Below are 27960 nucleotides of genomic sequence, written 5' to 3'. Positions count from 1 at the left end.
AAGTAATCAATTGTAATGAATTTAACTAGTGTTTATTTTCATAGGAAAGCTGCTTATAAGTATTTTAAATTTCTTTCCTGCACTCTATAAATTTTATGAAACTGGTTTTATTATTATAAATTTGATATATTTTATACCCTATATATTTAATTTTCAATTAAAAATAAGAAAACTTGTTTTATTTATATGTATTGTTGTGCATTTTTAATATTTATGATGGCTAGTAACAGATTGGCTGTTTCTTGATGCATTGTGACTGATTGGATAATTTTTTAAAAAGTTTTAGTACTTATAGTACATTTAATCAGTTTAGCTTTATCTGATGAAGTCATTGTTAATGAAGACGAAAACGCAATTTCGCCAAGAGCGTTAATTTTTGGATTTTTACAACGTTTTGTCCTGCTTTGAGTCATTAAACAGTGGAACCTTTGCTGGTGTGTTTTCCTGCCTTCAGCTTGAGTGTTTTCAATAAATTACAGGCACATGTATCCCTTGCAGCAATAACATGATGTCATGGCTTCAAATACCAAAATATCTCACAATTTTAGCAACATTTGCACTGTGGCACATTCATTCTTCATAATATTTTATAGCTTGTGTTGTCACATAGTCAGGTGTTCAAAATCCGATCTCTGCCTAACATGCAAAGCTATGTCAAACCCAGAGCTGTTCAACATGCTACACTTAAAGAAATCCCAGTCTCTCGGAACTACATGTTCCAGGGACTTAAACCTTGTCTCCACAATAAACAGAACATGCTGGAGGGATAGATTCCTGTCCCAGAGACTTCCCATACTCTGGAAGAAACTACCCATTCATGTCAAGCAAAGCTCCTCATTGGCCCTCTTTAAGAACAATCTTGACAACTGGATGGGAAATAGAAAATTCACCCCGGGGATCACTTCTGCAGCACTGTTTGATAGGGGCACATGAAAATAATTTTCTTGGGTGGCAAAAGCCAGGGAAACTTTTTGGGTAGGCTTATATAGGCACCAGGGCTGATAGCCTAGCTATGATTGACCATAAGCATTGTTTTTCCTTATGCTGTTATACATGGCTGACATCCACAACAGTCATAATGTATATGGTTCCAGTGGGAGAAGCCTCCCCATCTCTGTTATCAACGCAAAATGTTTGCAGCACAATCATTTGATGTAATGACATTACATAGGTCGATTCTTACAGCTGTGTTAACACTTACACTGTGGTGCATGGGATTCATACACGTGTTGTTAGTCATTGGACTTACATAGCTAGCTGTTCAATTCCAGCAAGGGGCAACACTACCAAAATGTACTGATGTTACACAAATAACAATATATTAGTTCATATTCACATTTTTACTTTGGAGATAGGAAGATAAACTCATTTGCTATATCCTGGCAGGGAAACGGTTGTTCTGCGAATGTCATGGTGTGAGTGAGCCTGTGGCATGTGCATTCAGTAATGACTTGTATAGCATATCTACACAGAGTGTGTTTAAATTCTAGGACAATATTGATATACAAAACAACAGGAACAGCTTTCATGGCTTAGAATCATTGACATTGTACTGCTCACAGTTATGTGAACATTAACATAGTTAATTCCCTGTCATCATTTTGACAAAATCATATTGTACAAAATATACTCAAATATCCTTTATTACTTCACACATTAATTGTATTTATTTGTGAAAAGAGCCATTGCTATGTCATGTGACAGACACAGTCAAAACATAGTTATCTACAGTGTGTAGTATGATAGGCAGGGTTTGAACCTGGTAACATGTCTGTCAGATAACTGTATCAGACAGGAGTGCCTTATGGGAAAAAGCATTTATGGCAGCACTTCAAGTGTGTTTGTCATGATACACACAGTGTGCCTATTTCTGTAGTGTCACAGGTTAAGATGCATTTTTCTGATATCTGTATTGGCATGTGTTTCAGTCTTGTGAGATGCAAATGTTGCATATGTCATTGAATGTTCACAGGCATTACTTAATTTCCAAATAAGAATACACTGTATTACATACCTTCCTCCAAATTTTTATGTATTACTGTAATTGTTTTCTTCACACTGTAGAGATTTATAGCACCTGCAGACTTACATAACATTTCTTACCTTATGCCATGATGCAAGATCATCATAAAATTTGATTGGGCCTGTGTTAAGATACTTTTTTTTCTGTGTTTGTGTTGCTTATTTCTTCCTGTGGCACTTGTTTGTCTTTTCGGCTTTTCCCGGTAAGGGGTCGCCACAGCGGAACTCCGGTCCGCTAATGATTGGCAGTAGATTTTTATGGTGCCGAGTTGCCAGCCCAACGCCCAACCTTTAGCGAAGGCACGCCCATTCACACAGGTCTTTCAGAGGCCACTCGACCGAGGGGAGGACATGCAGACTCGACACAGAAGGCACACCCCGCACGCTAGCTGAGGATCGAACAGGAGAACCTCTTGCTGTGAGGCAACAACGCAACTGCTGTACCACCGCGACACTGTTTGCTGCAATTTCTTGGGTGCTGTTATCTCAACTCTGCAAGTTATCAACATTAATATCAAATTTACATCCCTTTGTTACAATGTGCATTTTCTCCTTCTCTCATGCATTATTAACATGTCTACTATTAGTTATGTGCATAAGTCAAGAATGGTGAACATAATTATTATACCATCAATGTGGAAGCATTTGTATTTAAAATGTTTCTTTGTGACATAATCACATCTGACTAAATTAACTGAGTACATTTTCTCCATTTACCTTCTCATCTTGCTTATGTCTGCACTATTAACATTGTATTCTGTGTACAGTCTCCCCTTTGAACATCCCCTGGATCTTAATTATTGTAATTTAACTTGCCCTTACTTCATATAAGCTGTGCATGTGTGCTTGTATAATAGGTTTGCTTACAGACAAGCCATTTAGTTTATACCGTATGCTTGAGTTTCCCTGCACTATTTCATGGCCACCAACACTGCTGCTGGCCAAAAAGTGATGCCTGTACATGTGTAAACATGATGCAGCATGCATATTCAATGAGCGCTGCTGCTCATTAATCACCAGCACTGCTGCTGGCCATGAAGCAATGCCTGTAAACATGTAAGCATGATGAGCAGCATGCATATTCAATGTGCGCTGCTGATCATTACTCACCAGCACTGCTGCTGGCCATGAAGTGATGCCTGTACATGTGTAAACATGATGCAGCATGCATATTCAATTAGTCCTGCTGCTCATTACTCACCAACACTGCTGCTGGCCATGAAGTGATGCCTGTACATGTGTAAACATGATGCAGCATGCATATTCAATTAGTCCTGCTGCTCATTACTCACCAACACTGCTGCTGGCCATGAAGTGATGCCTGTAAACATGTAACCATGATGAGCAGCATGCATATTCAATGAGCTCTGCTGCTCATTACGAACCAACACTGTTGCTGGCCATGAGGCGATGCCTGTACATGTGTAAACATGATGCAGCATGCATATTCAATGAGCCCTGCTGCTCATTACTCACCAACACTGCTGCTGGCCATGAAGTGATGCCTGTACATGTGTAAACATGATGCGGCATGCATATTCAATGAAACCTGCTGCTCATTACTCACCAACACTGCTGCTGGCCATGAAGTGATGCCTGTACATGTGTAAACATGATGCAGCATGCATTTTCAATGAGCGCTGCTAGTTATTACTCACAAACACTGCTGCTGGCCATGAAGCAATGCCTGTAAACATGTAAGCAAGATGAGCACATGCATATTCAGTGCGCCCTGCTGCTCATTACTCACCAACACTGCTGCTGGCCATGAAGTGATGCCTGTAAATGTGTAAGCATGATGGGCAACATGCATATTCAATGAGCCCTGCTGCTCATTACTCACCAACACTGCTGCTGGCCATGAGGTGATACCAGTAAATGTGTAAGCACATTGAACAGCATGCATATTCAATGAGTGCTGCTGCTCATTACTCACCAACACTGCTGCAAGCCATGAAGCGATGCCTGTATACATGTAACCATGATGGGCAGCATGCATCTTTAATGAGCCCTGCTGCTCATTACTCACCAACACTGCTGCTGGCCATATAGCAATGCCTGTACATGTGTAAACATGATGCAGCATGCATATTCAATGAGCGCTGCTGCTCATTACTCACCAACACTGCTGCTGGCCATGAAGCGATGCCTGCAAACATGTAAGCATAGGTTCATAGGTTAGTACTGGGCTATCTGCCTAAAGGCATATATTAGCCCAGCCATGTTGTGCGGTATTCACCACCCCTTTAGTAGTACCCTATACCCTTGTACTAGCAGCTAGTACCCTTGGCCCCTATCTAGTAGTGCTGTTGGTGTGATCCCTGGTGTGAACTTTCTGTTACCATCCACTAATCAAGGTTCTTCTTGAAGAGTGATAGTGAGGGTCTCTGTCTTATGTAGATCAGGACCCTATTCCATAGTAAGGGAAGTCTCTATGAAGGGAATCTATCCCTCCAGCATGTTCTATTCATTGTTGTGTTGAGGTTTATACCCATAGAGCGTGTAGCTCGAGTAGATTTGGTTTTGCTAAGATGGAGCATGTTCAACAATTCTGGGTTGGACATGGCTCTGTACGTTAGACAGAGATCACCTCTGAGAAAGCGGTATACAACAGAGAACAGTCTTAGCTTTTTCATTGTGCTGCATAGGGCAACTGTTTGAGGCCAGTAATCTTCTTGATTAGGTACCTCTGTGGTCTCTCCAGCTGCTGGAGATGTCTAGCCAGGTACATTCCAATTGGTGCATTGTACTCAATAATGGGTCTGATGAGGGAAGAGTAGAGGGGCACCATTACATCCTTAGATCTTGAATGCAAACCCTTTCGTGATCAGATGGGTCACATAGAAGGATTTTCTAACCACTTTGGCAACACGGTTATCAAAGCAAAGCTGACTATCTACTTGGGTCCCTAGATCCCTTATTTCTTCTTCAGATTTCAGGGGATTACCTCCTATGTTGTAGTTTGCAGGTATTCTGTTTTTTCCAAAGGGGATTACTATGCATTTTTTTGCATTTAGCTTGAGACCATGGCTTTGACACCATGCATCAGTCTCATTTAGGCCCTTCTGGAGGATCTCCATGTCGGCCAGAGACTCTGTTATAGCACCCAGTTTGCAGTCATCCACAAACTTAGTCAGCCACAGCCCTTCCGTGCTTGCCTGTACTTCTGAGAAGTATATGTCAAACAGGATGGGCCCCAGGACAGAGCCGTGAGGCACACCACTCGTTACTGGTCTGGATTCGGACATAGATCCCGCTACTCTTACTTTATGGGATCTGTCTGAGAGCCAGTTTGCGATCCATCTTGTGATGTAAGGGTTTATGCCCAGGCTGGTGAGCTTATCAATAATACCTGAATGGGGAATAGTGTCAAATGCTTTAGCAAAGTCAAGGTAAGCTGTGTGTATCTCCTTTCCCTTATCTATAGCCTGAGTAACTGTCTCAAAGAAATCCACCAGGTTCAGGAGGCATGATCTGCCCTTGACGAAGCCGAACTGTGTGGGGTCCAGCGAATGGAGGTTCCCAATCTCTCCATTTATGAGTTCCATAAAGATTCGCTCCATAGCTATACGGATCAGACTGGTCAGGCTTATTGGTCGGTAGTTCCCAGGGTCAGTTGTGGCCCCACCCTTGTGTAGTGGGACCACCATTGCCGTGTTCCATTCTATGGGCACATATCTTGTGGAGAGGCTGAGACTGAACAGGGTATTAAGATGCGGGGTTAATTCCTTTTGGAGCTCGCGTATGACACAGCCTGGGACACCATCTGGTCCCATGGAGGCAGTGTTTTTAGCTTTAGACAGAGCCTTGTTAACCAATGTATCAGAAATAATAGGACTTACACAATCCCCTGGAATGGTAATAGGCCCTGTAGGTGATGGGGGGGGGGGATTTGCACTGAACCTGTCAGCCAAGATGTTGGCAATGTCAGAAGGGTCAATGTACTTTGTTCCATTTTGTACTAGCTTAGAACAGACCTGAGCATTGCCATTTAGGCTTTTGATGTAGCCATAGAAGGCCTTATGGTTATCCTTCGCAACTTTCTTTTCAAAATTAGCTTTAGTTGACTTGATGAGGGCCCTCAATTTCTTACTAATGCTGATCAGGGATGATTTTTCTACTTGAGATTTGGCTTTTGTTTGTATAAGTCTCTTCCTTTTATTGTAAAGTTTGCTTATGGCCGGGATCCACCAGACTGGTTTCTTCTTGCTTGAGGAAGGAGTCTTGGTTTTATTTGTGATAGTACGGTCCATGCAATCCTGAAGATGCATATAGAGTGCCTTGGTGTAGGATTCCGCATCCTGGATATCATTATCCTTCTGCAAGGGAATAGTGAATCTTTCCACTTCGGATGCAAGTAGTTTGAAGTTTGCTTTAGAAAGATTTTTGACTATGGTTTCTTTGACTGGAGGAGGTGGGGGGGTGAGGATGTCCAGGGTTATCAGTTTGTGGTCGGATCTGACCAAGGAGGGAGTGATAACAGGTGTGGTACAATGGGCACCCATATTTGTGATGATTAAATCCAATCTGTCCCTTCTAGTGGGGGAACATACTAGTTGTTCAAGGGCATTTGAATTTATAAATTCTACGAATCGCTGAGCATAGGGGTTGGAACATTGGTAGTTCACCCAGTCTATACCAGGGTAGTTGAAATCACCCAAGATTATGGTGTTGGGTAGGACCTTTATATTTTCCAATGTCTCAAGGAATGCAGAGTGAGCATCTTGGGACATGGTGGGCGATCTATAACCGGCTATGACTTGAAATGTGGTTTTGTCTACTGATAGTTGCACATGGATGATCTCTGGGGCATCATGCTGCGTACTAACCTGGAGATATGGGTATCCTTGATGAATATGGATACACCTCCACCCTTTGTACTGCGATCTGGTAACTGAGGCCAGAAGGTATGATATGAATTGTAACCTGGCAGTGCTGGGGTGCTCTCTTGAGCCTTGAACCAGGTTTCCGTCACTGCACAAACATCGATATTCTCCATGCTGAGGAGAGCCTCGAGTGTGTGCATTTTGAGGTTGAGACTTCTGGCATTGAGTAGCATTACCCTTAGTTTTTGGTTACCTGTGCTGGTTACGGTGGTTGGTTTGTCCTTTGAGCCTTGCCTAAAAAAGGCACTATGGGGATGGCAAGAGCCTTGGCCAGTATTTGAAAATCTAGGGGTGACAGGTGCAACGCATCTCTGGCAAAACAGCGAGGCTTGTCTATTATGTCATCCCTGACAGACAGACACTGGATCCCCTTAGAATGACACCAGAAGCTTAGCCAATTCTTGAAATTGATAATTTTGTCTTTGTATTGTGGTATCATTCTAGGTGAAGGTAGTATGCTACTCAAGGACAGGATCATACCAGCTTGGGCTACATGATCAGAGAGCTCCTCAATGTCTCTTTTCATGTAGTCCAGGGAGGTACATGTTAGATCATTCACACCAACATGTACAATGACAGCATCATATTTGTACTTGTTCTGGGATGACCTAAGTGCCTGTGTTATATGGCGGATCCGAGCACCCGACAGGCAGCTGAGAGTAACCTTCTCCTTGTTCAGCCTGGTGAGTGGAACATCCATGTGCCTTACTATACAATCTCCTATTACTAGCATGTTAGGTATGGTGTTTTGCCTTAAGGGCTGTTGTGAGGCACACTGCTGAGGTGAATTTTGTGCACATGCATATTCAGTGAGCCCTGCTGCTCATTACTCACCAACACTGCTGCTGGCCATGAAGTGATGCCTGTAAATGTGTAAGCATGATGGGCAACATGCATATTCAATGAGCCCTGCTGCTCATTACTCACCAACACTGCTGCTGGCCATGAGGTGATGCCTGTAAATGTGTAAGCACATTGAACAGTATGCATATTCAATGAGCGCTGATGCACATTACTCAGCAGTACTGCTGCTGGTCATGAACCGATGCCTGTAAATGTGTAGGCATGATGGGTAGCATGCATATTCAATAAGCCCTGCTGCTCATTACTCACCAACACTGCTGCTGGTCATGAAGTGATGCCTGTAAACATGTAAGCATGATGTGGCATGCATATTCAATTAGCCCTGCTGCTCATTACTCACCAACACTGCTGCTGGCCATGAGGCAATGCCTGTACATGTGTAAACATGATGGGCAGCATGCATATTCAATGAACCCTGCTGCTCATTACTCTCCAACACTGCTGCTGGCCATGAAGCGATGCCTGTAAACGTGTAAGCATGATGGGCAACATGCATATTCAATGAGCCCTGCTGCTCATTACTCACAAACACTGCTGTTGGCCATGAAGTGATGCCTGTAAATGTGTAAGCATGTTGAACAGCATGCATATTCAGTGAGCCCTGCTGCTCATTACTCACCAGCACTGCTGCTGGACCATGAAGTGATGCCTGTACATGTGTAAACATGATGCAACATGCATATTCAATGAGCGCTGCTGCTCATTACTCACCAACACTGCTGCTGTTCATGAAGCGATATCTGTACATGTGTAAACATGATGCAGCATACATATTCAATGAGCCCTGCTGCTCATTACTCACCAACACTGCTGCTGGGTCATGAAGTGATACCTGTACATGTGTAAACATGACGCAGCATGCATATTCAGTGAGCCCTGCTGCTCATTTCTCACCAACACTGCTGCTGTGCATGATGCGATGCCTGTAAATGTGTAAGCATGATGAACAGCATGCATATTCAGTGAGCCCTGCTGCTCATTCCTCACTAACACTGCTTCTGGCCATATAGTGATGTCTGTACATGTGTAAACATGATGCAGCATGCATTTCAATGAGCCCTGCTGCTCATTACTTTAACATTCTGAAATTTTGTAGGTTTTACACAAAGCCTACATGATTGTTAATGAATCTCAGGGTCTGTCTGACATCCTAATCCTATAATTTCCCTTGGACAACACACAGTTGTAATAATCACTTAGATAGATCACCTTTTAAATTAGATTTGTCTTGATTCATTGTAATTGCATATACTCTTCATTTTTATCAGCTGGTAATAGTATATTAAAAATGTGCATCTTGATTGTACTCTTGCTAGCACACAAACGTAATTCTGACTTTATTTTTACTCCCAGGCTGAGCCTGTAATTGGTCACTTGTGATCAGTGCTGTACCCTGGTAAAAAAAAGATTTGAATGAATGAATAAATAAGCAAACAGATAGATAAACGTGCCCATATTGTACTACTGGTTTCGTGTGTTTGTGAGTGTATTTACACTTGTTTATGTTTATGTATGTGAATGTGTATATGTGCATGTGTATGTGTGTATGTGTCATTCACTATTCTAACTTGGTAACACTAGCCATGTGTTGCAGCAGCACGTAAATGTTAAGGCTGCTAATTCCTTAATGGAACTGCATTAAATGTTGTTTTTATATTGGCTTGTAAACTCAATGAATATGTATTTTAAAAAGTACAAAAAATGGAACAGTAATTACTCTGCACATTCAGTACTTCTGCTGCATCGAGTTTTGCCAGTGCCTACAGTTAATGTCATCACTGCCGGGAAGCTAACAGAAAAATATATGCAGGACTTAGAATGCACTGTTGTTTAAGACTACATGGTTGCAGAATACAAATTTCAGTGCTATGTTTGTAAGATTTTATAATAACTGGCTACTTGTGACTATCATCGTATCTTATATGCAGCAATACATTATACTTCAGATGCTATCTATATACAGTGATTTAAAGTATAAAACTTGTAATACCATTTCAATTCAGTAATCAGATTAACACTATGCATTCTTTAGAATCTGTATTCATCCTGCATTTGCAAGTAACTGGAGATAAACAACAGAAAGATAAACCAGATAATGATTTTTAATGTACAAATAGAGAGTCACTCTTACCTGTTTGTTAGCAGCACAATAGAGCAGAAATATGAAAACTCCATGGTAGCAGTTCAGTATTGTGAAGAGGTACGACATAACAATTGTCCCTTCACCAAACTGGAACATCCCAAATATCCATGTGCAGCCCAATACAAGGAACTGACCAATGGCCTTAAAAAGAGGTATCCTACAAGCAAAACCAATTACATTAGTGAATTTAGTGAAACAAAACCAATTACACTAGTGGATTTAGTGAAACAAAACCAATTACACTAGTGGATTTAGTGAAACAAAACCAATTGCACTAGTGAATTTAGTGAAACAGAACCAATTACACTAGTGCATGTAGTGAAACAGAACCAATTACACTAGTGAGTTTAGTGAAACAAAACCGATTACACTAGTGAGTTTAGTGAACGCTGAACAGTAACATTCTAGACTTTGCAACATTGTCCTAGACTACCTTCTGTTTATTAAAGTCAAGTATAATTTGTGATTGGGTTTATATGACAAATTATTTTATTCTGAGACTGCATTCTCTTATCTTACCAACTAATGAGACCTCTGGTCCTCTAAAACAGTTCTGTGTCTCACTCACTTGTTATACAACTTCTTTGTCATTTTCTCACTCTGTGAGCATCATGGTAGCAGCCTTGGTTGTCAGAAGAAGGCACACTTCCCTTTATAAATGAATAAGGGCAATATAATAAATTCATGCTTGAACTCTGCAACATACAACGTTATGGGAAATGCTTCATTAACTTCAGCCTCATTATTCTCTTCCTTTTCTTCAGACTTTTGAGACTTGCTGCTTGCTATTATAATTTTATCATCAGTCCACTACCACCTCATAATCCCTCGTATGAGTCAGAAACAGTACATTTTTCTCTGGTACTGTTTTTTGATGTTATCATTATCATCATCATCATCATCATCATCATGAACCCCCTTTTCCTTCTTTTCTGCAAGAGGCTGGTGTATTGTGTCAACTGTTGCAACCTCTCTCATTTCTGTTATTCAGTGCAACTCTCCAATCTTCTTTGACCGTCATGCCTGATTGTTGCATGTCTTCTCTCATACAAGCCATTTATCACTTTCCTGGGCATCCTTGTTTCCTCTTGTCTTCCTGCCTCTCCCAAATATTATTCTATAAACCTCCATCTGCTTTTCTGCACATGCATTGAATCAGTTTCTGAAGTTTTCTGTAAAAAATGCCAGAACACGGTACTACAGGACAGCTATTGCAAATACATAGAAAATACGAAGCTTTCTGTATAATATGAAACATTACAAAGCACTGGTCATAGGTCCATAGGCACTTACTATACTATTGATCTGTGAGGATCTTAAGAAGCCTAGCCTTACATTCCAGTGATAGTTTTTAGCTCTTATATTTTGTATATAAATAACCTAGAGATAGGCAGAACAAGGATATGTTGGAAAATTTAAATGTTTCCCCTATCTATGAGGGACATAGGTACTAACCTGGCAGTGAATTTGTGGTTAATCATCCATTCATCCAAATTACATTTGAATAGAGTAAGAGCACTTTCTTTTATGTTGGGTGGAAGATGGTTCCACAGAAGTTGTATTCTCTGTGATAAAACCCATCTCTCTAAGTTTTCTATTTATTTTGCAAAACAGATTGAGATTCCTTTGAGAGAGTATGTATGATGCCACTGGACTTGTGAATGTGTAGTATGACTGAGAAAATAGGGTCTGTTGAAGCTTTATACACAAGGCAGAGGTCACCACTCAGTAGCCTGTATGATTCTGAGAAAAGGGACAAGGTTTTGAGAGCATATTTACAATTTAGGCTACTGATGTTTTAGTGAGAAAGAACTGTGATCATTATATCTCTTACAATTATCTGCACAGGTACATGATAAAAGGAGGATTATACTTACTGATGGGTTTAAGGAGTACTAAGTACATTGGAACAGTTAACTTCCTCAATTTGGATGCAATACCTTTAGATACAAGTCATGCAATGAAAAAGGACTTCTTTACAACTGTGGCTTTGTGGTGATCAGAGGACAGTTTATTTTTGAGATGGGTTCCCAGATTCTTACCTACTGAGCAATTATTAGTAGTGTGTTGCCAATGTGATAGTTACAAGGGGAGTCATGCTTGACAAAGGATACAATTATACACTTCTTGACATTCAGTTTTAGTCAATGTTTTGACACCAGCTATTTGGGATAGGATGTTTTGGAGGATCTTACTGTTCTCTGGGGAGTTTATAATGGCACCAAGTTTACAGTCATCTGTTTGGTCAGTCACAAACCCATAACATTAGCTTTGACCACCAAGAAGTAATTGCCAAAGAGGTGTGGCCCAAGCACTGAATCCTGGAGTACACTCCTAGTGATGTGTCTTTTGGAGGAGGTATAGCTGGCCACCCTAACTTCCAGGGTCTGGTTTGTGAGCAAGTTTTCTATTCAACATGCAACACAGAGATTGACATTTAGCCGTGAGAGTTTATCTGTGATACCTGAGTGTGGGATGATGTTGAACATCTTTGCAAGGTCTAGATATGTAGTTTGCACTGTTCTGCCATCATCCTTTGCTTCAATAAATTTTTCAAAGAAGTCAGTCAGGTTAAGTAAGAAGGGCATATCAATCCAAACTGTGTTGGGTCAAGACTCTGTAGGTCACTTTTGCTATTATCTATTAATTCCATAATGGTCCTTTCCATAGCCTTACAGATGAGACTGGTAAGGGTTATGAGTCTATAATTACCTGAGACTGTTAAAGCCCCACCTTTATGCAAGGGAATCAACTTTGCTAATCTCCATTAATCTAGCATGAAGATTTTTGAGGCTGATATCAAACAGCTTATTAGGGGATCAAACAAGCCATTCTTCAGGCCAAACAGCAGCAGCCTGGTATGTTACCTGGCTCCATAGATGTAGTGTTCTTGGACTTAGATATTGCCTTGAGAATGTGTTCTTGGGAGATTTGAGTGGGGAGTGTATATATGAGTATGTAATCTGAAAGTATTTGAGAGGAAAGGGGACTGCAGTTTGAACTAAAATTTTTCACTAGTAGATTGTGCCTCCTGTGTTTGAGTATGTGATATCAGTTACTACAAGCTCTGCACAGTGCTAGTAGTTTTCTGACATTTTTAACATAATTAAATAAGGCTTTGTGATTATCCTTTACCTGGTAGGTGTTTTACCTCATATTCGGCTTTGGTTGATTTGATCAGGATCTGTAGTTACTAGTTAGGTTTATCAAGAGCATTGTTGGCATCCTGAGAGTTAGGTTCATTTTTCCATGCAGTAAGGTTTTTCTTTTATTATACAGCCCATTTATATTTGGGTTCCAGCTTGGAGGTATATTGTTTGAATTTAAAGTTGTATTTATTTTTGAGGACAGCCAGATGCATCTATGCAGCTATTGACTTATACATAAAATTTGTCAGTAAAGGATTCTGCATAAGCAGTGGGGTTTCAAGATGGAGAGGCCTTTTGAATCTAGCCAGGTCATCCATTAATTTTAGTAGATTAGCCTTCGCAATAATCTCTAAATACCAAAGTAACGGAAGATGCTTCAAGCATCAGTCTTATGGTGAATGTGACTGAATTGTTATCTGATTTGACCAGGGAGGAAGTTACAGTTGGTGTGGAGCAAAGCTATCCCATATTGGTAAAGACCAAATCTTGGATTTTTCTGCTCCTGGTTGGGGTGTGGACTAACTAGTTTATGGAGTTTAAATTGATGAAGTTCAGAAACCTCTGAACATACATGTCTGAGGATGAATAAGTCTTCCAGTTTATGGAGGGGTATTTGAAGTCTCATAGGAGAATGGTGTTTGGCTTAGTACATAGGGCTCTATACTCCATACTAGCTAGGCAGATTTGTGGACTGAAGGAAATACAGAGGGGATCCTATAGTTAATTATGATATGATAAAGGGTTTTGTTATAAGTAAGTTGGAAGTGCAGGAGTTCCAGGTCATTATCTTATCTAACTAGTTATTGTTATTAACTAGTTATTGGGCTTATTATTTTCTTTACTCACTAACACTTATGTGGTGTAGAATTTCATACGTTCAGCAGCCTACACACATCTTGCATTCCAGAACATTTTCCAAAAAATAAACTTAAAAAGCATAAAATAAGCAAATATAAATATTTTGTGTGAAGAATAAAAGCTACTAAAACTGTATAAATACCAGATTCATCAGTAAGAAGTATTATTTACAGTGATAACAGTCAGTGCATTCATAGCCTTTTCTACAAATACTTTAACATGTTATAATGAGCATAATCCCCTAATTATATTTTTCTAAACTTTCACAAACAAATGTTCATATCTTGAAAACTATATAACATTGACATATATTGTTAGAACATTTTTGTTAACCAGTCAAAAACTTTCACATGAAAACAGGAAATTCCTCCACAAGTGCATGTTTATTGAGATAGTTACAAAAAATGAAAACATATGTTTAATTATACAATTAGTAGTACAAATAATGTTAGATATCTCTCAAGATATACAACATACAGTGCAAATAGACAGTTTTCTTCAGCAATATCTAAGGTTTCACTTAATGTCACTCACCAGTTTGTAAGTCGCTTGCTTTTTGAAGTATTAAGGACCTATGGAAGTATTGCGTATTTCCATAATTGCTAATAACTAAGTAATATTTACAGTACAGTGTGATATAAACCATCATTATCATTGAATTGTCCTCCCTACTATGTTGGTGTTTCACACCAAATAGTCAAATATAGATCTCACTTATAAAAATATGAACATAAATATGAAAATATGAATAATAAGTGGCAAACAAAGATTAATTACTCCACTCCAGGGCATCTTAGACTAACAATCTTAGTATATTTCATTAATAACTCCTTGCCCTTTATAATACTGCCTATTATTAGGTGGTAAGTCACTTACTTAAAGAAGACAGACCTAAAAAGTTCTGGCCACCATAAAGACGTATGGGTGTGAACTGGATGTATACAAAAAGGTGATATAGACTTGAGTGAGTTGAGATGATTTAGGTATAATATAAAGCATGATAAGGGTAAAACAATCAATGAATTTACTAGGAAAGGCTCACCCAGACTCTGCTACACTTTGCTGTGAAGGAAAGGTTTGTTTGCTTTTTATTTATTATATTCTGTATTACTTTATTTCCGTTTTATATTTTGAATACTGTGATTTGTTTTCTTTACCTTGTGTTTTACTTGTAGTTTGCTTTTAACTGCATATTAAAACTTCAAAAGAGACCACAGCTCTGTCTCTTGTGAGTTAGGCAGAAATTAGAACTGATCAATTAAGAACTCATACATAAGATAGAAGTGGTCACTTAAGGTTAATCATTTGTGAACTGAAGGGGTGGAACTAGGAATTAAACCTTCTATTTAAGGGGTAAAACAAAACATTTAAGAGCTTTACTAGGAAAGGCTCAGCCAGACTCTGCTACACTTTGCTGTGAAGGAAAGGTTAGTTTGCTTTTTGTTTGTTGTATTTTGTATTACTTTATTGCCTTTTATATTTTGAATACTGTGATTTGTTTTCTTTACCTTGTAGTCTGCTTTTAACTGCATATTACAACTTCAAAAGAGAACACGGCTGTGTCTCTTGTGAGTCAGGCAAAATTTTTTTCCCTCCCGCCCACTATGTTACTATTCTGTTCTTAAATACCACTGTCTTTCTAGTTGCCTGCCTCATATGTTAATTTGACCATATATTTCATTTCCTCTCTGCTTTCATTGGCTTGTCTGAGTAAGCACAAAATTATCATTTTGTGAAATCACTCCCCTTCAACTATTTAAATTTATTGGTCATCCTACTGTATTCCAGAGTACCAGAATACAAAAGTGACCACCCCTTTCAATCTATCTTGCTGTTTTAAAAATAGTGACTCCCCACTAAAACTTAACTTTTTAGACAGGTAAAACTTAAGTTACCTACTTTCACATCTAACTTCTCTAGTGCACACTGCAGTGTTTAGGATAAACAATTATTTTTTCATCTTACGTTTAACCATCCCTGTGATTAGCACTTGCTCTAATACCTGCTGGAAAGCACCAGGAAGCCTTAAACTGATACAAGCACTCAACTCTCCTTGTTAATAAGGTGAAATTAATCATAGGCACTAAACAGCCTATATTTGCAAAGTAGTTTGCTAAGGTAAGGGAAAACAGCTCCTGTACTTTACAAAAAAAGCACCAAACCAGGCATGTCTAAGGGTCAGCTTCCGGTGATTTCTCCTGCCCACCTGGTGAATCTGGGCATACTGGGGCAATGCAGCAATTGTCTCATGTACACAGACAACCCTCTCCACCTACCACCCAACACAACCTGTGAGAAATGCACTTACATAGCCAAACTGGAAGCAAAGCTCTCTCCACCCAAGATTGTGCTAGACAGTCAAGAGGAGAAGGTTAACACCTGCACTACACCTCAAGCAACACATAACCCTTCTAAACTCACACCACCAACACCTACACATAGCAGCACTAAATTGACATATGCAGAGGCCCTTAACTGTAACCTGCTCAAGCAACAAGGACCTCCGAAGCTGAAACGCAAACAAACACCAATCACAACCAAAGTGTCACATAGCTCACAACACCAGTGTGCCACCCAGCAACAGCCCCTAAGGAAAGACAATGTACCTAACACTTTAGTCATAGGTGACTCTATAGTCAGGCACACTGATGTCCCACTCACAAGGCTGAACAAGGTGAAAATTACAGTCAGCTGCCTATCTGGTGGCAGGATCCACCACATAACACATGCACTCAAGTCAATCCACAAAAGTCCAAATATGACTCTGTTATTGTCCATGTTGGAGTGAATGACTTGAGACGTACATCCCTGGATTACATGAAAAGAGACATGAAAGAGCTCTCAGATCATGTGGCCCAGGCGGGTATGACCCTAGCCCTGAGTAGCATCCTGCCTTCGCCCCGAATTATACCACAATATATGGACAAAATGATTGACTTCAACAATTGGCTAAGCTTCTTCAACAGACCACAATGCTTTGCCAGAGAAGGTCTGCACCTGTCGCACCTGGGATCCAGGTTACTGGCTAAGGATCTTGCCACCCTGTTAAATAAATTTGTTAGAGTCAGACTGTAAAAATCATTGAGTTATTCAAAAACAATGTCAATCAATAACAAACAATAATGCAGGAGAACTCGAGTATCTTAAACTCTAATGTACATTAGGAGGCAAAAAACCATACACAAACTTGTACAGAATTTTGTCTAACTTTATTGACAGAGGGCACCATTTTTATATATGTCATTATCAGTTTTGCCCACCTCACTGGCGTGGTCAGTGACAGGGTCTTTACATCATAGTAAAAGTGCTGAGATTGTGTTTTTCAAAAGTCTTTTCCCATGAGAATGTTACAGCCTTGCAAGCACCTGGTCAGTCACGATGACCTCCTGAGGATGTAGCCAATTCAAGGCTCTTTGATTAGTTCGAATACAATAGATGTATGTCTTCTTTAATGCCTCTCTTTGTCTTTCTTGTTCACCAGCTGGGCACTATCTCTGATAGTGCGCAAACTATTCTTCTGGTGGAAGCAGGAAGAAGATACACATGCGAACAGATTTATTATTTTCTAACTTTGCAAAATAATCTTTACTTGAAAGACATGAGCCAGGCTGTGCTTGCACGCTGCCAAGGCCAAATTTCTGATTACACTGCAGCTTGTGCTTCAAGCAATAATATGCAGGTTTATTTCTACTATTATTCTAGTAAGACAGAATTAAATGCATTACATAAACTTTGTTCTCTATTATGGATTTAAGTACATTTATTCCTAACTAAAGCACACATTTCTCTATATATTTGACCACACAACTTATATGTGTTTGAATGTTTGAATACACATTTTCCCAAGCAGCATACATTGTAAACATATTTTCTAAGCAGCATACATTGTAAATATATTTTCTAAGCAGCATGTATAGATTTTTCTAACATTCTCCCTCCTGTTAATGCATTTTATTCTATTTGAAACATAAACAATATTATTTCATTCCTCAGCCTTTTCCTTTCAAGGACTTTCAGTTAAGTTAGTCATTGGTTTTATATTTCAGAAAAGCATCATTTGAAATTAATCTTTTAATTTCAACACTTTGGTAAAAGTTTCAGTAGCAGATATATCAACAAATTTTGATTAATCTTTTCATGCAGGGAATTTCACAGTAAACACATGTTCCTATTAGGAGTATACCCACACAAATAGCAATTAAATGTTTAATAGGATGGAACCCCACCCCCCCAAACAGATTCTGGAAAAAGTCCGTCAGTGGGTTTGGGCCTGGTTTAGTCATTGCTGATACTTGCTGAATTACCTCTAGGTGGTCATTGATTTCATGTTGGTTGTCTGGAATGTACGCACAGCATTTTTCTTCGTGTACCACCTCTTGCCGCTAGGGTGAAGTAAAGAGCCATTCGATTTTGTAGCACAACAGTTTTTATTGCATTCAGTTCATTAGTCACCAATTCTAGGGTGGAAAAAGTTGCATTGCTCATGACTTTTTGACAGCTTCCTCAGCTCCCAGATCGATTTGACTGCTCCATAGGCTGGTGGTATTCCTGCCCTGGATATAACACTGTTGCCCAAGTTCATATGAGTCAATTTACTTTTGTCTTTCACTGAATTATGGCCTTTTCAACCAGCTTCGATTTTACCAACTGGATTCACAGGTTTTTTTTTTTTTCACTGGACCTTCAGATTCTCGAGCTGTTTTCCTTACGTTTCGTATTTTACCCAAAGGTAATTCTGCAGTATGTCTTATTGCTAAAACCAGATAACCCAAAAAACAACTGCCGGACCAATTCTCAGGTAACCATTTATATGCCTTTTTCCCACAAATAAAATCATTACTTTGGTACTGATACGTGTTATCCCTGCATGAAACATTTTTCTATTCTTAATAGACAATTGCTTAGTTAAGACTGGATTGTCACATACTGCATTTAATGTAGTTTTCATTGAACTCAGATATGAATCATGGTTAGTATTACAAACAGTACCCCCACTTTTGACTTTAATGTAACATTTATAAGACATTGTTATATTACCATTACTCCAGCCCACCTGGAGGGTATTACTTTGTAGAGACATACAACTCCTTTTGTGTGAACAGGTATAAATAAAGCAATTTTGTCCTGTGATCTCACAGTTTCTGTATAAAAAACTTTCCAAAGTCTCATTTTATCCCCAGAGGGACAGAGGACCTTAAAGTCTATTATATGTTGTTGGTATAGCTGTACAAACTCAGCAATTTGAAATGTGCATAGTTTCTGTATACACTTGCTTCATGGCCAGGTACGTGTTAAAGTTTGGATGCCAGTCTATAAACAGTTCATCACGTCTTTTCACTTTCACTTGTGTGGTTGAGTGCAGGGAAAAACCACAATAAGAGAAAAATTGTCACACTTATAGTTAACAAATGCACAGTTAAAATAATTATGCTATAGTTCTTGGGTTGCTCTGCTTTTTTGTTTTCTTTACTCTTGGCCATTTTGCCCTTGTGTATCAGTCACAAAGTTTTTATTCAGCTGAAAGTTCTTTTGTCTGAAAAAGAGTTAAACTGCAAAACAGATTTATTTATAACAGTTTCTTTATATAATTAGCTAGTGAACCGTCAGCCTCCAGCTCTGCAGGCATGAGGGCTTTTTACTGAGGCACATAATATGCCCTTCCAAATACTACTTTAAAGGGGATCAAACCCTTTACATTTGTTACTGTTTTCATGCTCAGCAATGCTAGAGGTAAACAGCAAATCCAATTCTTCTGAGTCTCACTCATTAACTTTCTTAACTTGTTTTTTAAAATCCCATTGTACCTCTCCACCAGTCCTGCTGACTGTGGGTGGTAAGCACAGTGATTCCTTAAGGAAAACCCAAAAAAATCTCCCAAGTTGTTGAATTGTCTGATTGACAAAATATGTCCCATTGCCACTATAGATTCTTTCCGGTATGCCAAATCTAGGAATTATTTCCTTTACTAGGGCCTTTGCCACTGTTGCTGCATTCGATTCCTGGTTGGAAAAGCTTCTACCCATTTTGAAAACATATCTATGATCACTAAACAGTATTTCTTTCCTTCACATTTATTCAACTCTATGAAGTCCATACAAATAGTATGGAATGGATATGGTGGTGTAGGGAAACTCCCTTGCTTGTTTTTAAATGCTCCTTGTGCATGGTGCTTGTTACAAGTATGACAAGCTGCACAAAATTTTATTGTATAATTTATGTATCCATATGTTTGGAATATTTTATTTACTAACTGTACCATCCCCCCTGTTGAGACATGGCTCTGCCCATGGCTCAACAAAGCTGCATATCTAAATAAATTAGACGGTAATATTGTTGTTTTTTTTTTTTTTTTTTTTGGAAATGTACAGTCTATTTTTAAAAATTGCACCTTGTTTTACCTAGTTTTGTTTTTTTGTTTTTGTAGTAAGCATTTGCATTGTTTTTAACATGTTTAAATTTAAAATCTCAAAGGGCTGTAATTTTTTATTAAAAAAAATAAAGTTTCTGAGTCTGAGGCTGCTTGCTTTGCAGCTGCATCAGCTCGTGCATTACCTTTTGAAATCTTATCCTATTGTTTTGTATGAGCTACACATTTACAAATAGCTACTTTGGTAGGCAACTGAATAGATTCTAATAGCTCCAAAATAAATTGCGCATGATTAATAGGTTTTTCACTGGATGTAATCATCCCTCTATTTTCTTTATTATTGTGCAAACACATGCACTGTAGAAAAAGCATACTGATTATCAGTATATATGTTTACTTTTTGCCTTTTACTAAAATACATGCTCCTGTCAAAATTACCAGTTCTGCTGCTTGAGCATACAAGTTGTGTGGCAAAGTTTGTGCTTCTAAATTTTTAGTGTCTGTAACTACTGCATACCCCACCAGATTTTTCCCTGTAGGACCCCTTCTGCATGAGCCATTTACGTAATATGTCACCTCAGCATTATCCAAGGGCATATCTGTAAGATCTTGTCTAGGTAAAGCTAACTGTTTATATGAGGTTGACTCAGCAGTATGGTCATACATGAAAGATGTCTAGCAGGAGAAAGGTATGCAACTTTTCCTTGTGGCAGAATTATTGCAACTGCATGAGGCATTCTCAATGTGAGAGGGTGGAATAACACCACTGAGGCTGAAGCCTGTACTGCCATTGCTGCTGCAACTACTGCTTGTACACAGTGAGGCAAATATTGCACCACTGGGTCTAACTGTGATGAATAGTAAGCTATGGGGCATTGCTTATCCCCATGTTGTTGCTTTAATACTGATGTCATGTACCATTGCTTACAATCTATGGTCTAAAAAAAAATGTTTGTGATAACTTAGAAGTCTTAAAACTAATGAAGAAGCTATTAACTGCTTCAACCTGCAGAAAGCCATTTCTGCTTTTGTTTTCCATTGTAAAATAATTTGGTACCCAGTTCCAACAAAAATTAGTTGTACCTAAGAAAATACATCATTTCTTTTTTAGTTGTTGGTTTGGGTGCTTGCAAAATTGCTGTTTTTTCCCTTTTTTCTTTCCCCTTATCTAGTATTTTATCTTTATTGAATATCACATATCCCAGGTATTTAACCTGTGTTTTTTTCCCAAAGTTGTAACTTACTTTTGTTTACTTTGTGTCCTTGTATTACTAAAAATTTTAACAATGCTACTGTATTCACCCTGCACTGCTGCTGGGTGCTGTTAGCAAGATGTCATTTACATAAAGTAAAATTTGACTACTTTCTGGTGGGGTAGACCCTGCCAGGTTGCTAGCCATTTTTGTGCAAATATTATTGGGCTCTCACAATATCCCTGTGGTAGTCGAGTATATGTATACCTTTTACCCTGAAATGTAAATGCAAACCAATATTGACTATCAGGATGTATAGGTATTGAAAAGAAAGCATTGCTTATATCTACCACAGTAAAATACTTTTGTTGTGGCTTTAAATCATTTAACAAGGTATGTGGGTCTGGCACCGTGGGTGCTTTAGGTATTACTGCATTATTCACAGCTTATAAATCTTGTACCATCTGCCATTCCCCGTTTGCTTTTTTTTAACAGGAAATAGGGGTGTATCACATGGTGAATCAGGAGTTTCTACCAGTACTCCTTTTTTGAGTAATGCTGCTTATTATAGGCTTAATTTTTACTTTTGCATTCTTTCCCAAAATGTATTGTTTTTTTCTGGTCTAAAAGCTGACTTTGGGGTAATTGTAACTGGTCCTGCTGCTTGAATAAGCCCTACATTTAACTTGCCTGTTGACCACAGAGTTGTTGGAATTTTACACAAGGCCTTTTCTTTTTCTTTTAATAAAAATGCTAATCAGCTGTCCTTACTAGATTGCAAGTGTACAGCTGTATGTGTCTGTGTCAACCAATTCAGTTTTGTTTTTATATTCCTTGTCCTGACATTTTTAAATCAGTCTGTTTTCCCATTTTGTTACCTTTTTTTCTAAGTCTGCCCATTTAACACTTTTGTTTTTTTTTTGTCAAGCTGACATGTGGCAGTCTATTGGACTTATACAATCTCATGAACTCCTGAGGTAATGAACAGCTTACTACACTGTTTCCCTCAGTATCCCAGCATAAAGTTTGTAATATTAATTTGTCAGCAGGATTTTTACTTATATTTTTATTAGGTCCTGGTGTGCTACAGTAGTATGGAGTACAATGTAACAAGTGCTGCTGATCTGTGTCAAGGGAGGGTACCTTACTGATAGCTACGTTTATCAGTTCTTTGGTTACTGCCCTGGACCAATCATAACTAGGTCCTGGCTGTACCAATAATAGGCTTCACCCTCTGATCACACCACAAGAGCATTCATTTGTCTTTGTGCTTCCATACCCTGCATGGTAGGAACTACTGCTATGCCAAATATCTGCACAAGGTCTTTTCCCAGTAAGTTTACTGGATATTTTTGCAGAAACTACAATTTTACTTTTCTGAGTCATACCTGAAACAGGGTCAGTTATTGCTATATTATGGGAAAGTGGTTCCCTGTATAGCTGTCCATTTGCTGCTTTTACTAATATATAATCAGGTGATTTAGAATGCTTTGGTAACTTGGAGGGTGTATCAAAGTCTGTGACGCTCCTGAGTCACACAGGAATTTGACCTTTCTTCCCTCCACCAGAAGTGTTACTTCTGGTTTTGTATTTGCTAGGTAGAGCTCCAGGCTCAACAATGCTAAATCTAAAATTTTATTTTCATTTTATTCTCTACATCTGTTTGTACTTCCTCTATTCCTCTACTACATTCACATTTTCTTTTGTTTATTAACCTTTCCTGATGATTTTTGGTTATTATCACTATCATATAGTCAGTCCACATCTCCTTTTCTTCTGTCATTGCTTTCTTATTTTGTTTATAGTCCCTAGCTAGATGCCCTTTTTACCTGACTGTAATACAAATACTTCAGCTCCGTCTTCAGCAGTGAAGACTTGTGCCCCTTTTTTTCTTTTTACTATTAAGGTGTCTTTCAGTACGTCTAGCATACTCAAGTAAGGCTTGCAGCCTGCTTGTTCAGTGATTTATCATATGCCTTGTAATAAAACTACTAACAGAGGCAATGCAACCTTTTAAAATGTATATTTTAATTGTTGTTTTAAGCATTTTAATGATCTAGCATAATATCCATCTACTGTCTCATTTCCTGTTGTATGCATTAATTAATGCAAGTCCAGTCTGCTCTAAGTTTTCATTTTTCAGAGATTCTGTCTGTTAGACCTTTCACTCTGTTGTCTAAAAATGTTTCAGAATTTTTAAGCTTCTGTTTTTTTCTTTTTACAATTTGCTTCCTCAATCCACCTATGTGCTTGAGGTATGCCTAGTTGGTGCTGTTTTTCTTTTGCCTGACGCCCTGCATCAGATTAAAGCTTGTTTAAGGAGTTTAACTAGTGAAAGTTTATCTAGTTTACTATCAAATTTATAGTTGTTAACACATTTTGCAAAATATCTCACATTATCTGCTTACTGCAATTGCATATGCTTTAATTTATCCGTTAGGGGCGGATCTCGTGATTTCTTAGTGCACTGATTTCCCATGTCTTAAAAAGACTGTTACGTAACCCTTCTCTTGTACCACGTGGTATCTTATTTCCCCATATCCACAGTAGTGTCTAGAATGACTGTTTACTTTGCTTTGTTATTCCCTGATCTATGACTCAAGATACAATACTTTGACTCTCTCTCTCCCTGCTATCACAAACCTTAGCAATAGCACAGTGTAACCTGGTCCCTGATCTAAAACAAAGACAAAGAGGGAAATTCTTCTTACCTGAGCCTCCTGCTCTTATTGTTTTTCCTTGGGGCCCAGTCTTCCGCTTTTCAGCCACAGATCAGAAAGTGGACAGCCTCTTTACACACAACAATTTAGTCGGAGGTCTTTTCACTTTAAGAAGAACCATTCTTTTCGGCAGCTTCTCCTGCGCAGATTTATTAGCACTCATGCACTCTGTGACCTGCAGCTTACCAAGGGAAATCCGGCTCGAAGGACCAAAATGTTAAATAAATTTGTTAGAGTCAGACTGTAAAAATCATTGAGTTATTCAAAAACAATGTCAATCAATAACAAACAATAATGCAGGAGAACTCGAGTATCTTAAACTCTAATGTACATTAGGAGGCAAAAAACCATACACAAACTTGTACAGAATTTTGTCTAACTTTATTGACAGAGGGCACCATTTTTATATATGTCATTATCAGTTTTGCCCACCTCACTGGCGTGGTCAGTGACAGGGTCTTTACATCATAGTAAAAGTGCTGAGATTGTGTTTTTCAAAAAGTCTTTTTCCCATGAGAATGTTACAGCCTTGCAAGCACCTGGTCAGTCACGATGACCTCCTGAGGATGTAGCCAATTCAAGGCTCTTTGATTAGTTCGAATACAATAGATGTATGTCTTCTTTAATGCCTCTCTTTGTCTTTCTTGTTCACCAGCTGGGCACTATCTCTGATAGTGCGCACAAGGCTATTCTTCTGGTGGAAGCAGGAAGAAGATACACATGCGAACAGATTTATTATTTTCTAACTTTGCAAAATAATCTTTACTTGAAAGACATGAGCCAGGCTGTGCTTGCACGCTGCCAAGGCCAAATTTCTGATTACACTGCAGCTTGTGCTTCAAGCAATAATATGCAGGTTTATTTCTACTATTATTCTAGTAAGACAGAATTAAATGCATTACATAAACTTTGTTCTCTATTATGGATTTAAGTACATTTATTCCTAACTAAAGCACACATTTCTCTATATATTTGACCACACAACTTATATGTGTTTGAATGTTTGAATACACATTTTCCCAAGCAGCATACATTGTAAACATATTTTCTAAGCAGCATACATTGTAAATATATTTTCTAAGCAGCATGTATAGATTTTTCTAACACACCCCTATAGTACCTTTTTTAGGCGAAGTTCAAAGGACCAAACCACCACGTAACAGGTACAAGCATGCAAAATCTGAAGGTGATGCTACTCAATGCTAGAAGTCTAAACCTCAAAATGCGTTCTCTTGAGGCACTCCTAAAAATGGAGAACATCGATATCTGTGCAATAACCGAGACCTGGTTCAAGGCTCCAGTGAGCACCCCTGCAATACCAGGCTACAACTCTTACCACACTTTTCGGCCACCAAATCAGGATTGAAACACTAAAGGTGGAGGAGTGTCCATATTCACCAAGGATATTCACACCACCAGGCTAGTTGTCCAACACAATGCGTCTGAAATTCTCCAGGTGCAACTAACACTAGTTAAGACTGCAATCCAAATTTTAGCTTGCTGCAGATCCCCCACCATGCCCCAAGATTATCACTACACCTTTCTAAACATAATGGAAAATATTAAGATACAAACAACCACCCTAATACTCGGTGACTTCAACTACCCTGCCATTAACTGGGAAAACTACTCGTATACCAACACCTTTGCCCAACGGTTCTTGGAATTCATACATTCCAATGCCCTGGATCAACTAATCCATTGTCCCACCAGGGGCTCCAATATCGTAGACCTGGTCATTACCAACATGGGAAATCTATGCTCCCCATCTATGGTCACTCCCTTGTTGGCCAGGTCAGACCATAAGCTAATCACCCTTAACATCCACATCCCACCCCCACCCCCACACCCCAGTAAGGAAACTTCCATAAAAAACTTCTCCAAAGCCAACTTCATGCTACTCAAGTCAGAAGTGACAAACTTCATGATGCCCATGCAGACGGGAACTGAAAGTTCAACTGCTGAGTCCTACACTAAGGCACTGTACGAGCACATCCACTCATGCATGAATCATGCCATCCCAAACAGAACCAAGATGATCTCCTCCGAAGCCAATCTGGTGGTCCCCTGCCATAAACAAACTTTACAACAAAAGGAAGAAACTGTTGCAGAATAGAGGAAAATCCCAGGATGCAAAAAACTCCCTTACCAGCCTCAGTAAGAAGCTGAGATCCTTCAAAAAATCCTCCAAAGCTAGTTATGAAAATAAAATTGCCAAAGATTCCAAAGACAACCACAAGGCATTCTATAACTATGTCAAGAATCTAAATGGCAATGCTCAAATCTGCTCTGAGCTACAACAGAATGGCATTAAATATACTGATCCCAAGGATATTGCCAATATCCTGGCAGTTCGAGTCAGTTCCAACTTCAACCCCCTCTCACCCTCTAAATAGCCCATCTCAATACCGGAAGATTGCCAAATTACACAGGTAAAAAACGCACTCTCCAAAGCTAAGAATACAGCATCCATGGGACCAGATGACATCCCAGGCTGTATACTACATGAACTACAAAATGAACTGGCACCTCACCTAAGTGTTATGTTTAATCATAGCCTCACCTCAGGCTTCATGCCCACTGAGTGTCGTACAGCTACAGTTATCCCACTCCACAAGGGGGATCGACCTTGGATTCCGGGATCTACCACCCCATCAGTCTGATGAGCCTGATCTACAAGACCATGGAACGTATTATCATGGAACGTATAAACAAAGACATTGGCAAACTTTAAACACTGAACCCCACCCAGTTTGGGTTCGTGAAGGGACGATCTTGTCTCCTGAACCTGACTGACTTCTTTGAGTCAGTCTCCAGAGCCATGGACGAGGATAAGGCGGTCCACAGAGCCTATCTGGACCTCGACAAGGCCTTTGACACCATCCCCCACTCTGGGATCATAGATAAACTTACTAAGCTGGGCATTAATCCCTATGTCACTCGATGGGTTGCCAACTGGCTTACTGACAGAACCCATACTGTAAAAGTAGCTGACTCCAAATCCAGCTCCAGACAAGTGGAATACCTCAGGGTTCAGTCATGGGACCACTCCTGTTTGGCATCTACTTCTCTGAAGTACAGGACAATACTAAGGGACTCTGGCTAACAAAGTTTGCAGATGACTGCAAACTGTGAGCCATTATTGAATCTCCAAATGATGTGGATAATCTGCAAAAGGGCCTTACAGAAACAGATGCTTGGTGCCAGAGCCATGGGCTCAAGCTCAATGCCAAGAAATGTATAGTTATCCCCTTTGAGAAAAATCATGTAACCGTGAATTACCACATAGGTGGCAGTACACTAAACACCGAAAATGTGATAAGAGACTTAGGGACACAGGTGGACATTGGTCTCACCTTCGATAACCACATCGCCACAACAGTCAGGAAATCCTTCTATGTGGCACACCTCATCACTAAGTGCTTTTCATCCAGAAAAAAAGGAATTCATTGTCCCACTGTACTCATCCCTCATTAGACCCATTATAGAATACAACGTCCCATTTGGTATGTACCTCTCAAGACACCTGCAACAACTGGAAAGGCCGCAGAAATACCTTAGTAAAAGAATCACAGGCCTAAAGCAGATGCCCTATACTGACTGCCTTAAAAGACTCCAGCTATACTCTGCCACATATCCTCTACTCAGAGGTAATCTCGGCTTAACATACAAGGCCATGTCAAACCCAGAGCTGTTGGACATGCTACACTTAAAAAAATCCCAATCTCTCAGAGCCACATGCTCCAGGGATCTAAACC

The 27960-nt window shown here is 39.3% G+C and overlaps 1 long non-coding RNA gene across 1 annotated transcript in view; it reads right to left on the bottom strand.

Annotated features, from left to right (window-relative positions):
• LOC122805325 overlaps window positions 1-27960 on the bottom strand; it is a 523418-nt gene that overhangs the window by 267793 nt on the left and 227665 nt on the right. Inside the window, exon 2 of the long non-coding RNA XR_006365353.1 lies at window positions 9904-10072. This is a non-coding gene — a long non-coding RNA (uncharacterized LOC122805325). The remainder of the gene's footprint in view (window positions 1-9903; window positions 10073-27960) is intronic.

This window comes from Protopterus annectens, chromosome 6.part1 (assembly GCF_019279795.1).
Source record: "Protopterus annectens isolate FY-2018-M chromosome 6.part1, PAN1.0, whole genome shotgun sequence".
NCBI lineage: Eukaryota > Metazoa > Chordata > Ceratodontiformes > Protopteridae > Protopterus > Protopterus annectens.
Note: the sequence above shows the minus strand (reverse complement) of the source record. Positions and strands in the feature narration are given on the sequence as shown.